The sequence below is a fragment of the Bufo gargarizans genome, chromosome 3 (genome assembly GCF_014858855.1).
Source record: "Bufo gargarizans isolate SCDJY-AF-19 chromosome 3, ASM1485885v1, whole genome shotgun sequence".
In the NCBI taxonomy this organism is placed as follows: domain Eukaryota; kingdom Metazoa; phylum Chordata; class Amphibia; order Anura; family Bufonidae; genus Bufo; species Bufo gargarizans.
Window position 1 is genome coordinate 470,274,715 of NC_058082.1, and position 18,131 is coordinate 470,292,845.

Here is an 18,131-nt window from a genome sequence, read left to right on the forward strand (position 1 = left end):
TAGGAGACGATCGGGATGGGGACCCGATCATTATTATTTTCCCTTATAACTTGGTTATAAGGGAAAATAATAGCATTCTTAATACAGAATGCATAGTACAATAGGGCTGGAGGGGTTAAAAAAATAAAAAAAATATTCACTCACCTTAATCCACTTGTTCACGCAGCCCGGCTTCTCTTCTGTCTTCAACTTTGCTGTGCAGTAGGAAAAGGACCTGTGGTGACGTCACTGCGCTCATCACATGGTCCGTCTCACCATGGTGAGGAATCATGTGATGGACCATGTGATGCGCGCAGTGACGTCACCACAGGTCCTTTTCCTCACAGATGAAGCCAGAAGAGAAGCCGGGCTGCGAGAACAAGTGGATTAAGGTGAGTTAAATAATATATATATTTTTTTAACCCCTCCAGCCCTATTGTACTAAGCATTCTGTATTAAGAATGCTATTATTTTCCCTTATAACCATGTTATAAGGGAAACTAATACAATCTGCACAACACCTAACTCAAGCATGAATTTCTGTGAAGAAGTTCGGGTTTGGGTACGAAACATGCCGATTTTTCTCACGCGCGTGCAAAATTTATTGCAATGTTTTGCACTCGCGCGGAAAAATCACGCATGTTCCTGCAATGCACCTGCATCTTTTCCCGCAACGCCTGTGTAAAACCAGCCTAAGTCTTGGCATTTCTTCAGGTGTTTTGCACCTTTTCTATAGGGGAAATATAGAATGAAGAAAACACTAGTGGACAAACACACAGATCTACTAATCCTGTTGATGACATTCACTTAGACAGAGTAAACCAGCACCAGATTTATCACAGGGGCTCAGGCTGGATGATAAATGTGTGCAGGGATAGACACTTTTCTCTGACTCTGTACCTTGGTTGGCTTACTTTGAGAATTTTATGCCAGAATTGTGCTGCATTTTTGGTGTAAAATTTTATATTTTAGGCCCCACCCCTTTCCTGTGAAGATCCATCCCTTCTACTAAGGCCCAGCCCACTTTTGAGCAAGGACAAAAAGTTTATAAATCCTAGTTGTGCCATTTTGTGTTCCTTTTTAGATGGAGTCTCTGTACAGCATTCAAATATATGGGGTGAAATTTGTTATCTCTGAAGTCGTGCAAGACTTTGTTGAATAACTTCGGATTATTCAACTTTAAAACAATTTTAAAACTGGGATCTGAAGTTGGCTTCAGATTCAAGTCTTAAAATGGTTTTCAAGTTTAAAAATAGAAGTCCCAAGTTATTGACCGAAGTTCCTCAAGACTATGGAGATAACGAATTTCATCTCCGTGGAGCCTATACATTTGAATGCTGTATGGAGATGGATCTCTGTACAATATTCAAACTAAGTTTTGACCAAAGCTACTACGGATATATGATCCAAAGCACGCTTCGCTCATCACTAATAACAAGCTCATAGTTACAAACGTCTTTGACAAGCAATAGGCTTAGTAGTTACAGTCTCTCAATGAGGGCACAGGCTTAGGCCCCATTCGCACGACCATATTTGTTGCTCAGCATCCGATCTGCATTTTTTGAGGATCGGATGCGCACCCATTTATTTCAGCGTGACTGCAAAAAATGCGGGTAGCACTCTGTGGTACCCCTCCCAGGATTTGCTCATCCTTAAAATAAATATTCTTCATATCATGGCATATCACATTGGTGCAAGTGGCATGCATAGCATTATATGAATGCTTGCATGCTCTTGCAACAGTCCAACACTTTAACTAGGTGGTATTGCCACCACACAGGGTCATCGATATTAGGTAGCATTAGTTACTACAGTTTTCATTGCAAAATGTGCAAGGCTCATTTCCAACACTTCATATAGCGCCCCCATAGCAGTACCCAAAGAACCCTACAGCTGATGTAACTACAATGACTCCAGTCCAAAACAGTTACAGCAACACTCTCTTTATAATAGTGACAGCCTCAGGAGCAGTGCTAGCCATAAAGCCAGAACACTGTTTCTCAAAGGGCACCAATAATAGCTCCATCCACTGTATAGTTTGTAGTGCTGGCGACTGCCCAAAACAACCAATCTAGGTCATCCAGGGGTGCAACTACCATAGTTCAAGGCCTTAGACATTTTGATGAGGACTGGATCATGCTGGATGCTCCTCATGAAAATGGCTAAGGCCGTGAACAAGGTCTAGGTTGGACTGAAACGTTGGCCAGTGACTAAATATTACATTCTCTGGATGGATTAAAAAAATATAACAAAATAAAATAAGAAGTTCATGCAACAGAACCTGCAGTGCCGTGGTTTGTTCTAAATTCATGAAGATTTAATGTACCACTGAGCACCGCCTACACTCTAGAGGTGTGCCGCTCAACTCTCTTGTCTCAACTTCCATAGTGGCAGACCATGAGACTGCTATGGGGCCCAGTGCAAGAGGGGGCCCAGTCTTAGGTGGGATTATCGCATCTTCTACTGGAGGTGAAAACTTAATCAGGACTCTACTTTTAGCAAATGAGAACAACTTTTAGTAAATGAGACAGTGGAAAAAATGGCCCAAGGGTCATCGAAAAGAGTTTAGGCAGAAACCCTTCTGTCCTGTTTAGGGGACCTGGTTTGATCCTTGCTATGGGGCCCTTACTTCTCTATGTACGCCACTGAGGTCATCTATATCTGTAGCCTAAATAACCCCTTTAAGATTTAAATGTAAAAAATATAAATACAACACAATTATGGCACTACCTAGTATTCCATAAAAGCATTTACACAATTCTATTGTTGATTTACTTCTTTGTCACAGCAACAAGCAGTGTTTTTTTTGTTGTTGATTGTTGGTGGTGTGGCAGTATAGTGGCTTTGTGCTGTACCACTAAAGCAAAATTATATTTTCTTCCTGGCTGTGTTCCCTTATGATGATGTCATAATGGTCTCTGTGTTAATTGACAGGTTATGCTCCATTACGATGATGTCACAGTAGTCTCCAAGTTCATTGACAGATTGTGTTCTATTATGATGATGTCACAATAGTCTTTGTGTTAATTGACAGGTTATATTCCATTATGATGATGTCACAGTAGTCTATGTGTTCATTGGCAGATCGTGTTCCTTTATGATGATGTCACATTAGTCTCCTTGTTCATTGGCAGATCGTGTTCCTTTATAATGATGTCACAGTAGTCTTCATGTTCATTGGCAGATCGTGTTCCTTTATGATGATGTCACATTAGTCTCCATGTTCATTGGCAGATTGTGCTCCTTTATGATGATGTCACAGTAGTCTTCATGTTCATTGGCAGATTGTGCTCCTTTATGATGATGTCACAATATCCTTTTCCTTTATTCTTTGACTGTAGTGATGTCACAATAGTGTTTTCATTAATCCGTGCCTGTGATCTACTGTGATGATTTCAATGTAATGTGATGTAAATCTCAATGTTGCATTGGACACGAGGCTGCGATGTGACAAGCTTCACTCACAAAGAATCCAACAAGAAATCTAGCACGAGACTTTGTGTGACAGTAAATTGCAGACAAGGTGCACAAATGGTTTTGATGTTGTGACTTTTGTGAGTATTGCTGTGGTACCTCACCCAGTCTTATTCATTAGTTGTACAGTAATAAGCAGAGGGTAACTAGTAAATACTGGGCATGTAAGCAAACTTTTGAAAGTATCCCTCATACTTGTGCAGATTTGACAACTGCTTTTTAGCATAGTGAAAATCTGTTGTACACTCTGCCACCTACTTGAAGCAGAACAGAGCACGCTGCAGATCTGTGTGGATTTATTTTCTGTGTGAATTATGTTTTCAAAGACCCCATGCACTTAAATTGCATTGTAGTTCGCTGCAAATCCGGCATAGATTCCTCAACTGTGAAAATGCTCTAATACAAAGGCTACTCGGTGGTCCTTCTCAGCCAATGCTTATTCACAGGTTTCAGATTTTTGCTTTCCTTTTTCCTTGGTTTGTAAAAAATTCTGGCGAAAAAATTTGAGAATTTGACACAATGAACAGGACAGCTTAGCCCCAGGCCGCTTCCATTAGAAGTATGTACCATGGGCGAGTCCTCTGGACTACATAGGACGGCCACAGCTATTAGGTTAGTTAGGCTAGTTTCACACTAGTGTTAAAACTATCCAGCAAGAACAGTTTATCGTATTCGGCATTGCCAGATACTGCCTTTCCACCCCAGAACCCAATGACTTTAAAAGGGGTTATCCAAATCTATCAATCCCCCCCCCATATGCCGGTTCGCTCACACAAAATATACTTACCTCGCTCCCTGCACCACTCCTGGTCCCCGCACCGCCGCTGCTGCTTCTCCACCTGCGCCAATGAAAACATCCGGTGTCGAGGGGGGGAGCAGCCAATGGCAGGCGGGAATGGGGACAAGCCTCCCTAACATTGCGGGTGATGCTAGGTTGGCTCGTTCCCGTCCCCTCTTGCCATTGACTGCTCCCTCTCCAACACCGGATGTGTTCATTGGCGCAGAAGCAGCGGGAGAAGCAGTAGGACCAGCGGGGACCAGGAGCGGCGCAGGGAGCCAGATAAGTATATTCTGTGTAAAGGGTCTGGCATATGGGGGGGGGGGGCAGTTTATAGTTTCGGATAACCCCTTTAATAGTTCCATTATAGTTAATGGGGTCTGGCGGGTCTTCGGCCCGTTCTGACTATGCTGGATATGATGACAGGAGGATGCTGCATAGTGTTTCCTACGGAACCCCTGTCTGTAGCAGGGCTCCATAGGAAACTAGTAAAATCATCATAGACCCCAATGCATTGGAGTCTATGAGAATAGCCATCTAATGATTGCTTGTTATAGTTCCGTATGGAAACTATAAAAAAGTGTAAAACAATAAAATAATTTTTTTTTAATAAAAAATAGGAAAACTTTAAATCACCCCCATTTCCCCCCCCCCCCAAAAAAAGGGATATCGCCACGTGCATAAATTCACATACTATAAAAATATAAAAATATCTTCCCCATGCGGCAAAACGGAAAAAAACATAAAAATAACCGATTTGCAGTTTTTGGTCGCTTCATTTCCCACAAAAAAATTAACTAAAAAGTGATCAAAAAGTCGTACACATATGGCAAATGGCTCTTCCCACATAGTTTGAGCAGACTTGATTCAGACCTATCTTGGCACAAACTCTAAGGCCCCTTTCACACAAGCGAGTATTCCGCTTGAGTGCAATGGGTGATGTTAACGCATTGTGCCCGCACTGAATCCGGACCCATTCATTTCAATGGGTCTGTGTACTTAAGCGTTGCTTTTCACGCATCACTTGTGCGTTGCGTGAAAATCACAGCATGTTCTATATTCTGCGTTTTTCACGCAGCCCTGGCCCCATAGAAGTGAATGGAGATGCATGAAAATTGCATTGCATCCGCAAGCAGGTGCGGATGCGATGCGTTTTTCACGGATGGTTGCTAAGAGATGTTGTTTGTAAATCTTCATCAATGCGCGTTGCACCTGCGCGATAAAAACTGAACGCAATCGCAGACAAAACTGACAGAACTTGCTTACGAAATCGCTAATTTTTAACTAAACGCATTTGGACCTAATCCGTCACGCTTGTCTGCAAGGGGCCTGTAACGGATCTCCTGGCACCCTGACCGGGTACCTCCGTCGATGGGTGCTCCTAGTGCTTCCCGAGGGCTCCAAGCACTCAACTTAACACCATAACCACCACAGACCCCACGAACCGCCGCAGCTTGGTTGGGGTCTCACCGTCCTCCACCCATGCTGGACCCAAGACCAGGCTTTAGCTTCCAGTGGGTGAACCTCTCCTAAATCCAGAGAGCAGGAACCATGAACAAGCTCTTACAAGAGCTTATACTCAGGGGAGTATTGTGATATAGCAATCCCCAAGAGTGTAGTTATCCCATTCCCCAAACATGAGCCAAAACTTCAGGAAGGGGTAAAGCAGGAACTCTTTATTTGAACACACAAGCATTGATTTATACACATCTTCCAACAAGGTTACCACCCACAGGGTTTTGTAAAAACAGCCAATAACCACGTACAATACACTCAGACACTCCCACACAAAATCCTCCCTTCTGCCTGTGATGCAATCAACAAAATACAATTACCAATAACACAAAGGCTACAACCCACCTAGAATCCTCCCCTCTGCCTGTGATATAATCATGGTACACCATGGTTAACATAATCATCACAGGCAGGCGAATACACAATGTCTTCTGTCCTGGAGACAACCGAGACGTAATTCAATTATCTCTCAGGACAAAGGGACATCGCCAATACACACAGAGAGACAATGGAACAGACCTCACTACTCAACGTATACAATGTCCCACCCTTTACAATGCATATAGACATTTAACATCCCAAAATGGCACGAATTAGACCAGGGGTTCAAGTTAGTACAAGTCCTTTGTGAACAAAGGAAGCCTGGCTGATGAGAGGGCCCATAATTCTGGGGCAAGAGGCTGGTAGCCAGGCCCCTCCAAAACCCAGTGGCGAGGTTGGTTTCGCCACAGGGCCTAACTCAGGTGAGCTGGAATTTCCTGCTCTGTGTTCATTAGTATCAAAATGCAAGAAAAACTACATATTTTTCCTGCTTCCCGCTACATCATATGCAATATTAAATGGTTTAGTTGGAAAGTAAAACTTGTCCACCCAAAAAAAAGCCCCCATACAGCTATGAGAATGGAAAAATAAAAAAGTTAAGGCTATGGGAAGGCAGGGAGCGCAAAACGAAAATGCAAAAACAAGAAAACCTCTGTGGTAGAAAGGGTTAAATTGAAATCTAGATAAGAAAGTATTTGGTTCTCTATGCTCATTTACCATATTTATAAACAAACTCCATAATGTGCATTAAAGAGCTACCACGTGACATAATTTGCGTCTTGTAATTTTAATAAATATGGACAAAATAATTGCTTTCACACTGGAATCAATTAAGCACAACAGTTTCTTATGTGTTTCTCGCTGAGAATAATTAGGAACGTTAATGTGTTAATCAGTGTAATCCAGGCAGGAAGCACATGCAGAACACTTACCCGGTACCATGCCATTCATTAGATGACATCAACAATCATCAGATAATGACACAATTTATGTGAAATAATATGTGAAATTGATTTTACATTTGGCCCACCTGTGCAGCATCAGTAATAAGATAATGAACGTAAAACAATATTTTGACAATTTGCCATAAAACGGCATAAACTTTCCACACGGTTACCACAGTTCTCAAAAATGATTTTCCTGAATGTAGCTCGGCTGGTTAACTGGTCCTCATTGAAGAGATCCAGCAGTGTATGGAGACTTATGTGCAATGCTCCATGGGGAAAAAAAGTATGCAAATTAGCTCTCCTTCAGAAGGAAGAAACCTCTCATATTTAAAATCTCATATCAGCCAAACCAAAAAAGGAAAAGGAGAGCTGGTTTGCAACTACAATGTTGGTCCATAAGCTGCAACCACAATAACATCCTGTTCACATGAGGACCAATGGTGGGATAACATTCTATCTCACTTTAAAGGAAAATGTAGATTTTTTTTTTTTCAGAACATTATTATTGGGGAGGGCCATCTTGTCTGAGCTGTTTTAACAGCATTTAGAAAGCATTAAGAAAATTGCTTTACAGAAGCCCCATTTCAATAGACACAATGGTCAGGAGGGGACCTCACTGACTTCTATGGGGGAGTTTTCTAGGCTTTGTGACCTGTGCAGAGGTCATTGTACAAGGAAAGAAGCAATAAACTATGACAATCACCTATTGTGACTGGTGGATGATGTCTTATCTATACAAAGAGGCAGGATTAGAATGACAGATAAGCAGATAACTGCAGTAAAATGCTCTGTATAAACCAAGAAGTGGTGCCAATTATTAGACATAGTGGCCAGTGAAAAACCTGCAGGATTTTATGGTTTTTTGTTTAAATATATGGAATACATGGAAAATAAAAACATCATCAAAAATTCTTTAAAAATATGTTAAACATAAAAAAGTGATTTAAACAGCAGATCATTTTCGGATGACAAATTTCCTTTAAGCCAACCACAAGCTGGTATAAAGTTAGACAAAGATATCTAAACATGTATCATCCAGCCTGATCCTTGAGATAAATCTGGTTCAGGTCTAGACAGCCTGTTTGTACCATCTACAGGAAGGCCCGGTGCTATAATAAGGCAGACCAAGCAGCCGCCTTAGGGCGTTGAGAAGGGGGGGCGGAAAAATGTAACTTTTTTTTTTTCATTAATCACTTGCATGCCGCCGGCCTCCTGCGGCTGTTCTCCTCTGTGTGGTGGTCCTCACATCTTCTTTCTGGGCTCCCGAATCCTGACAAGTTGTTTGAGGACCTTTCCCACTCTGCCAATCAGTGGCCGCAGCTGTGTCACGTGTCAGGGCAGTGATTTCCCGCTGAGCCAATCACTGTTCTGACACATGACACAGCTGCAGCCACTGATTGGCTGAGTGGGAAAGGTCCTCAAAGTCTTGTCGGGAGCACAGAGAGAAGATACCAGGACACAGAAGAGAAGGGGAGCTGCTGCAGACGGGAACAGGCCCAGGTGAGGAGCAAAATTTTTTACACAACATTAATAGAGGGGGAAATGTGCCATGTTGGGAGGTGATGTGACATGGAGGGATAAATGTGCCATGGAGGGGGTTGAAATGTGACATGGGGGGGGGGGGGAAATGTGACACAAAGGAGGTGATGTGACATGGAGGGGGAGAAATGTCACATTTCTCCCCCTCCATGTCACATCACCCCCCTATGTCACATTTCTCCCCCTCCATGTCACATCACCCCCCTATGTCACATTTCTCCCCCCTCCATGTCACATTTCAACCCCCTCCATGTCACATCACGCCCTCCTTTATACATCACCCCCACCGATTTGTGGGTGTGGGGGGGGGGGGGGCGCCGAAATGTAGCTTTGCTTGTGTGGGCAAAAATCCTTGCACCGGCCCTGTCTACAGGTTAAGGGTCCATTCACACGTCCGTTGTTCTGGGTCTGCATCCATTCCGCAATTTTGTAGAACGGGTGCATTTGAATTGAGTGCTGTCCGCATCTGTAGTTCCATTCCACAGCCCTAAAAAAAAAAAATTTAGGACAAGATTGTGGACAATGACGGATGTGTGAATGGACCCTAAATAAAGTAAATCTTATTTGTTAGTAAAAGAAAATATATATTCCACAACAGACAAGTAAGGAAAGCTGACCAGTCAAAGAAAGGGATCAGATCATATAATTCTAGATTTCACCATCAAGGGTATATCAAAGCCATAGAAAAAAATCAGGGGCCTTTCTAGCTGTATCCTTATCTCTGCATTATGTCTATTCTCCCGGCATTTATTTCTCCACACGACATGATGAGCGGCTGTACTTCTGTACGTATGGTGCCTGGCTGAACAGAATTAACATTTGTTAATTGGGGCATAAAATGAGTCATAATCTGCAATCCAAAATGGCTATTCTAAAAATGACAAACTTATACATATCATAATTAGCAGAAGAGATTTATTACACTTCCATTAAAATGACTAGAAAATGTTTTATGTCATGGCTGGATAGAAATGTAGGCTACTGTCAGGACCATTTACTGTGTGATTTTCTGAATTTCCATATACTTGTCAGTGTGCAATATATGAGATTTGTGAGAGATGCCTAGAAATGATTATTTTTTCTGTAGACTGAATGAGTGAAACTTAAATTATTCATTCATATATATTAGAGATGAGCAAATTTCCCATTCATTTGAATGAGTCTGTCAGATTGGACCCGAATCGAAAGTGCTCCCATTGCCCTGAAAGTTGTGTATGACAGTCTGAGGTCCACTAGGACTGTATCCAACCCCTTTCAAGCTCTTTAATGTCAAGACAACATTAGTAATATCAAAGTGAAAGTAACATATATAGCTAGGGGCAAACGCATGCTAACTGTTGGTAAAAAACTGCCGGTTTAATAACACACTGCACTATTGCAGTACCCAAGATTAAGGGCATATCTGAAAATTGTTTATTTCTTATGCAATATTATGTATTAAATGTTATGCTATGTACGCATCCAGCATAGCTACGTATGGATGGCACAGCCAGGGTTAATTATCCTAGCTCTGCCCTACTAGGAGGTTTGGTGTGGGCTGGGCTACCCTTAACCAGGAGTCTAGTATTAGCAGTAAAGAACCCCCCCCCCCCCCCCCCCGATCTGATATAGTGAACCTATCCTGAGGATAGAATCAAGTGTGCAGGAACAGCACTCAATGGTCCGTACTTCTTACAGGAAGATGCAGCAGCCCCGCACCAGCCGCGGATCCAACCAGCCAGAGCATATGTAAAAATCAAACAGCGGGGGCAGCATCTCCCATCATTTCATCTTTATTGAGGACTTCATAGCATACACAAAATTACCAACGTTTCGGCTGAGGATAGGTCATCAATATTAAAATCCCGGAAAACTTCTTTGAGATGTTATTGACCAAAATTTTTTTTTCTTTCAAAGAGAATAATTGGTCCTTTTTTAATATTTAAAATATATATATTTAGTAGGCTTAAAATAATGTGGACAGTATATAAAAATTTTGGCAATATACCAACCACTACCTCATTATTGGTTCAATCATTTTTTTAATAAAGATTTTTAAATCTGTATCTATGTTTCTTGTTTTAAATAAAAATTTGTTCAAAAAATGGCAAAATTCGCACCCTGTGCTTTCAGTTTGGGAAGCTTGGTTTGGCAGCTGTTTATTGTGAAAGGAACACTGCTCTTCTGACATGAAGTCAGAGCATCAAAATTATTATTTTTGATGGTGTGTGTTCCTGCCCTACCATGGCTGTATGGACTGTAATCACTGCATTAAGAGAAAACAGCTCTGTGCACCTTTCATCCTGCAGATTTTTAATGATGCTGAGAGTTCACATGAGAGGATCAGCAGTCAGTCAGGGGAAAACTGCTTTTATGGGGTGTTTACCAGAATGAATACATGGGTGAAATTTGCACAACTGCATTTTGTAATGGAATGATCTAAAATAAGAAATAGACCTCCTTGCGCTCCCGGCCTAAGGGTCTGCAACAAATCAGCCAAGCCTGGCTGATCCCGCGGCTAGATGTCGGAAAGGAGCTGTTGTCCTCCTTGGATATATGATATAAAGGATAGTTATATCACCCGAGGGTGATGTAAGACACCAGCGCTGGAATAGCGGAAAAAAAAACCCCGTCTGCTTAATCCCTATATTTCTAGAGTATGTGAGTGGGTGTAGGGGAGAGGGGGGGAAAGAACAAAGGTGGGAAGAGAGAGAAGGTGCAAATGACAGAGACCTGGACTCACCAGTGGGCAGTCCGTAGCGTTCGCTGTCTGTGCTGAGGATGCAATGAAGGCCTATACAATCAGGTAATAGCGCAAGTCTTCCAGTGTGCAATATGAAGATGAAAGTGTACCTGGTAAGTTCCTGCTTTAATAGGTTCCGAGATGCGTCTTCTTCCAATTCTTTTTCTCTTTTTCAACGTTCTTGTCGGTGTTCTGCAATAAGTCCTTCTTGCTCACCTGCTAGCACGAACGCTGCCCCGGCCGGAAGCAAGCGTGGTGCGAGGGAGCTTGTTGTTACGGTCGTCCTGGAAACCGCTTCGGTGACGTCACCTCCGTGGATACCGTAGCCTCCGTGGGACAAAATTACCTCCAACGCGTTTCAGAGCCTATCGGGCTCCTTCGTCAGGGATGGTTGATACATTGTCCGTGGGGGTTTAAGTAGTTGGTCCGGTTTCCATGACAACAAGTATAATCTTCTATCAAGCTGATATGTAGATAAGGGGACGTTATATTTATTACAGATGTATTCCAACTCATGCATACATGCAACTGTGATGTGTCTATATGTATGTATTTTATCTATGTTATTGAATAGTTCATAAAGTTTTCCAGGCGATATGATGAGTACTGTTTGTTTGAAAAATGTAGGAATATAGGGAGTTCCTTAAATATTTTATTGGCTGGGTTCATTGTGATGGTCATAAGTTATTATTGAAAAGCAAAAAGTTCGATTTCCTGATTCAACCCGTTAGGTGCCAGACTGTTGCATTTGAAAATCCATTGACTTTCGATCCTGGACATCAATTTGATGTAATCCCCTCCCCTGCTATCCTGTTTTATTTTTTCAATTCCTGCAAAGCTTGATCCCAAAAATTTGCCTTGATGGAATTCAGCATAGTGTCGTGATAGCGGGTGATGATCTGCCTTTTTATGTATATTGTTAACGTGCTCCCTAATCCTGGTTTTCAGCTCTCTTTTAGTGCGTCCTATGTAGATTTTTCTGCACGGACACCTAATGGCATAAATAACACCCTTGGTATTGCAGGAAATATAGTCCTTGATTGTGAATTTGCCCTGTGGGGTGTCAAATTCCAGTATTGATTTGGTTTGGGGTCTCGATATTTTACAGTTTTTGCATAATCTGCATGGGTGGAAGCCTTTTTTAACATTGGATTTCTTCATCACCAAATTCCTTTTAGTGGATGGGGCTACAAGGTTGGCTAGGTTCGCAGATTTTTTGAAAATGAATGTTGGATTGGGGGAGATCTTGTCCCCAATTATTTTGTCGTATTTTAAAATGTCCCAATGTTTGTGGATAATTTTCTTAAAATGATTTGCCCCTGCACTGTATGTGGTGATGATGGGTACTTTAATGTTGTGAGTGTCATCACTTATATGTTGTTCTTTTTGTATTGTTTTTTCTTTTAATAGTTTATTCCTATCAATGTCACTCACTTTCTGGGTGATGGGGATCAAAGATTCTTCCTTATAGCCTTTCTCAATAAATTTTTTATTTAGTGTGTCCACCTCTTTGTAGTAATCTGTATTGGTGGTGCAGTTTCTACGGGCTCTTATGTACTGACTGAAGGGGATATTATTAAGCCATATACAGACGTGGACAAAATTGTTGGTACCCTTTGGTCAATGAAAGAAAAAGTCACAATGGTCACAGAAATAACTTTAATCTGACAAAAGTAATAATAAATTAAAATTCTATAAATGTTAACCAATGAAAGTCAGACATTGTTTTTCAACCATGCTTCAACAGAATTATGTAAAAAAATAAACTCATGAAACAGGCATGGACAAAAATGATGGTACCCCTAACTTAATATTTTGTTGCGCAACCTTTTGAGGCAATCACTGCAATCAAACGCTTCCTGTAACTGTCAATGAGACATCTGCACCTCTCAGCAGGTATTTTGGCCCACTCCTCATGAGCAAACTGCTCCAGTTGTGTCCGGTTTGAAGGGTGCCTTTTCCAGACTGCATGTTTCAGCTCCTTCCAAAGATGCTCAATAGGATTGAGGTCAGGGCTCATAGAAGGCCACTTTAGAATAGTCCAATTTTTTCCTCTTAGCCATTCTTGGGTGTTTTTAGCGGTGTGTTTTGGGTCATTGTCCTGTTGCAAGACCCATGACCTGCGACTGAGACCAAGCTTTCTGACACTGGCTAGTACATTTCTCTCTAGAATTCCTTGATAGTCTTGAGATTTCATTGTACCCTGCACAGATTCAAGACACCCTGTGCCAGACGCAGCAAAGCAGCCCCAGAACATAACAGAGCCTCCTCCATGTTTCACAGTAGGGACAGTGTTCTTTTCTTGATATGCTTCATTTTTTCGTCTGTGAACATACAGCTGATGTGCCTTGGCAAAAACTTCGATTTTTGTCTCATCTGTCCACAGGACATTCTCCCAGAAGCTTTGTGGCTTGTCAACATGTAGTTTGGCATATTCCAGTCTTGCTTTTTTATGATTCGTTTTCAACAATGGTGTCCTCCTTGGTCGTCTCCCATGTAGTCCACTTTGGCTCAAACAACGACGGATGGTGCGATCTGACACTGATGTTCCTTGAGCATGAAGTTCACCTTGAATCTCTTTAGAAGTCTTTCTAGGCTCTTTTGTTACCATTCGGATTATCCGTCTCTTAGATTTGTCATCAATTTTCCTCCTGCGGCCACGTCCAGGGAGGTTGGCTACAGTCCCATGGATCTTAAACTTATGAATAATATGTGCAACTGTACTCACAGGAACATCTAGTTGCTTGGAGATGGTCTTATAGCCTTTACCTTTAACATGCTTGTCTATAATTTTCTTTCTGATCTCTTGAGACAGCTCTTTCCTTTGCTTCCTCTGGTCCATGTCGAGTGTGGTACACACCATATCACCAAACAACACAGTGATTACCTGGAGCCATATATATAGGCCCAATGGCTGATTACAAGGTTGTAGACACCTGTGATGCTAATTAGTGGACACACCTTGAATTAACATGTCCCTTTGGTCACATTATGTTCTGTGTTTTCTAGGGGTACCATCATTTTTGTCCATGCCTGTTTCATGAGTTTATTTTTTTACATAATTCTGTTGAAGCATGGTTGAAAAACAATGTCTGACTTTCATTGGTTAACATTTATAGAATTTTAATTTATTATTACTTTTGTCAGATTAAAGTTATTTCTGTGACCATTGTGACTTTTTCTTTCATTGACCAAAGGGTACCAACAATTTTGTCCACGTCTGTAGGTAGATGGCAGCTTTCCAGGGGGATGAAACTGTTGGTGTCTGTAGGTTTGTGATATGTTTTGGTCTGTATTTTCCCGTTTTCAATGAATATGGTTAGATCTAAAAAATGTATTTGTTTTTTATCAAAGGTTGGAGTGAAGTGTAAGTAAAATTCATTTTTATTTAAGTTGGTTAAAAAATTGTTGAGGGATGGTGTGTCCCCTCTCCATATAAAAACAACATCGTCGATAAATCTTCTCCAGAGGACCAGATCCGCACCGAGCTCGCCACTGGGAAATATGGCAGACTCCTCCCATCTGCCCATATACAGATTTGCGAAGCTCGGTGCGAATCGGGTCCCCATCGCGGTCCCCCATGTCTGGAGGTAAAATTCCGATCCATATTTAAAATAATTATGTTCCAGGATGAATGTAATACAATCCCCAGTAAAATGGATCTGTTCTTCTGATATGTTTTTGTCCTTTCTTAAAAAATGCTCTGCAGCCTCCCGGCCTTTCTTCTTTTCAATGACGGTATAGAGAGCAGTCACGTCTAACGTGCCTAAGATAAAATTAGACTCCCATCGGATCCCTTCTAGGATTTGCAGTATATGTTTCGTGTCCCTCAGGTAAGCCGGTAGTAATAGAACTTTTTCTTGTAGTAGAATATCGACATACTTGGATAAGTTTGAAGTGAGACCGTCGATGCCTGAAATTATTGGTCTGCCAGGGGGGCTAGTCTGATTTTTATGAATTTTTGGCAGGTAATAGAATATGGGGATCCTGGGGTTTTGATTGTTAGTGAAAAGCATTTCTTCCTTTGAGAGTACTCCCATATTTTTACCTTTTTGTATTAATAGGTTCAATTTACGTTTATACATCTCAGTAGGATCTAGGGTGAGTTTTTTGTACGTTTTATCATCAGAAAGGAGTCTGAGGGATTCTTTATCGTAATCACTTTGGTTCAATATGACTAATCCACCTCCTTTGTCTGCTGGTCTGATAATGATAGATTGATTGATTTGTAGTGATTTAATGGCTCTAATTTCACCCTTGGTTAGGTTATGGGGCCCTCTCCTTTTTTTTGGGTTAGTACGAAGTAGATCCCTAATAACCAATGATTGAAAAGTGATGATGGAGTCTGAGTATTCTGAAGCAGGATTGAATTTGGAGACTGGTTTTAAATTGGTGTGGGTGAATTTTTCCTGGTTATTATTATCAGTTCTTATCATTATAGTGTTTAGTTCCTGGGATGTATTATTGGGGTATGATTGCACAACTCCAAAAAGCTTTGCAGGAATTGAAAAAATAAAACAGGATAGCAGGGGAGGGGATTACATCAAATTGATGTCCAGGATCGAAAGTCAATGGATTTTCAAATGCAACAGTCTGGCACCTAACGGGTTGAATCAGGAAATCGAACTTTTTGCTTTTCAATAATAACTTATGACCATCACAATGAACCCAGCCAATAAAATATTTAAGGAACTCCCTATATTCCTACATTTTTCAAACAAACAGTACTCATCATATCGCCTGGAAAACTTTATGAACTATTCAATAACATAGATAAAATACATACATATAGACACATCACAGTTGCATGTATGCATGAGTTGGAATACATCTGTAATAAATATAACGTCCCCTTATCTACATATCAGCTTGATAGAAGATTATACTTGTTGTCATGGAAACCGGACCAACTACTTAAACCCCCACGGACAATGTATCAACCATCCCTGACGAAGGAGCCCGATAGGCTCTGAAACGCGTTGGAGGTAATTTTGTCCCACGGAGGCTACGGTATCCACGGAGGTGACGTCACCGAAGCGGTTTCCAGGACGACCGTAACAACAAGCTCCCTCGCACCACGCTTGCTTCCGGCCGGGGCAGCGTTCGTGCTAGCAGGTGAGCAAGAAGGACTTATTGCAGAACACCGACAAGAACGTTGAAAAAGAGAAAAAGAATTGGAAGAAGACGCATCTCGGAACCTATTAAAGCAGGAACTTACCAGGTACACTTTCATCTTCATATTGCACACTGGAAGACTTGCGCTATTACCTGATTGTATAGGCCTTCATTGCATCCTCAGCACAGACAGCGAACGCTACGGACTGCCCACTGGTGAGTCCAGGTCTCTGTCATTTGCACCTTCTCTCTCTTCCCACCTTTGTTCTTTCCCCCCCTCTCCCCTACACCCACTCACATACTCTAGAAATATAGGGATTAAGCAGACGGGGTTTTTTTTCGCTATTCCAGCGCTGGTGTCTTACATCACCCTCGGGTGATATAACTATCCTGCATTTTGTAATGGCCACCCTGGCCAGAGGTGTAGAACAACGCTGTCAATTACATAGCTCCCATAGACTCTGAATGAGACCTATGTGTAAGGTATGTCAAAAATAGGCACCCCATAAAAATAAACTAATATATATTACATGTCCAGCTTTAACAATCAAGAATAGCTTAAAGGGGTATTCCCATCACAATGATGACTGTTAAATCTGTTAATGATTTGACAGTGATAATTTTTCTAAATACATTTTATTTCCCAATTCCCACCCTTTTTGAGAAAATAAGTCCCCTCTTACCTGATTGTTGTCTTTCGTCTCCCCTGGTTACGGCCACCAGTCCTGTCGAATGCCGCGGGGCTGTGCTTGCACAGAAGACTGAAGATTCTCTCCCGGCCGGGTGCGTTCAGGACATTGCGCGGCCAGGAGAAAAACTTCAGTCTTCTGCGCAAGCGCGGCCTGGCCGGGAAAAGACGTCAATCAAGCACCGCCGAATCCAGGAAGTGAACGTCGCGCTGGACGAAGGTAAGTATGAAAACTGAAGATGGGAATACCCCTTTAATAATAGGAAAGTTAAAATCATGGCAATTCTACTAAGTCACCAGTAGATGGCAGCAGAGTGCTTAAAGCCTGAATGACATAGTACTGCAAATTAGCAAGGTAGGACTAGGAACTTTAAACACAGATCTTTGGTTCCTGGAGGACAGTATATCTTGTTACTATTCTGCCGCTCAGACTGAAGGTCATGTGTTTGTCACTGCAGGTAAGAGAACACACATTAAGGGCAATAAACAGGGTAAAATGATTTAATTCACATCCCTGTAATCAGCTAAGGCTGCTGGTGATGCAGTGTGAGTAGATTACCCTGCACAAATGTTAGTGAAGTAAACTGATGTGTCACATGGTACTAATGCATAGTTAATGCAATTGCTATAGGAGCTGATGTTAATAATTACTCTTCTATTCTAATATTTTGTTTTCTGTGATGCAGGTTCAGGAATAATAGAGCAGCACATATTAATCAATTATTATCTTTTCCAAGAAGGTTATATCTGTTTGTGTATTAAGATGTAGGGACAGAATATGTTGTTACTATTCTGCCTTTCAGACTGAAGGTCATGTATTTGTCATTGAAGAAAAATGTTAAATAAAAACACTTCTGGTTTCACCCAGCCCGCTCCCTTCACACATTGGAATTATTGACTATACTCTCAGCATATGTGCAACAAAATTTGTGGCCCGTACGGGGAGCAGGTGAAGAAGACGCGGTCCCGGAAGTGAAAAAGAGCGGTTACGCGAATTTTAGAGGAGATTGGGATATTAACCCTTGAGCACGGCAAGCGAGCACAGATGGACCT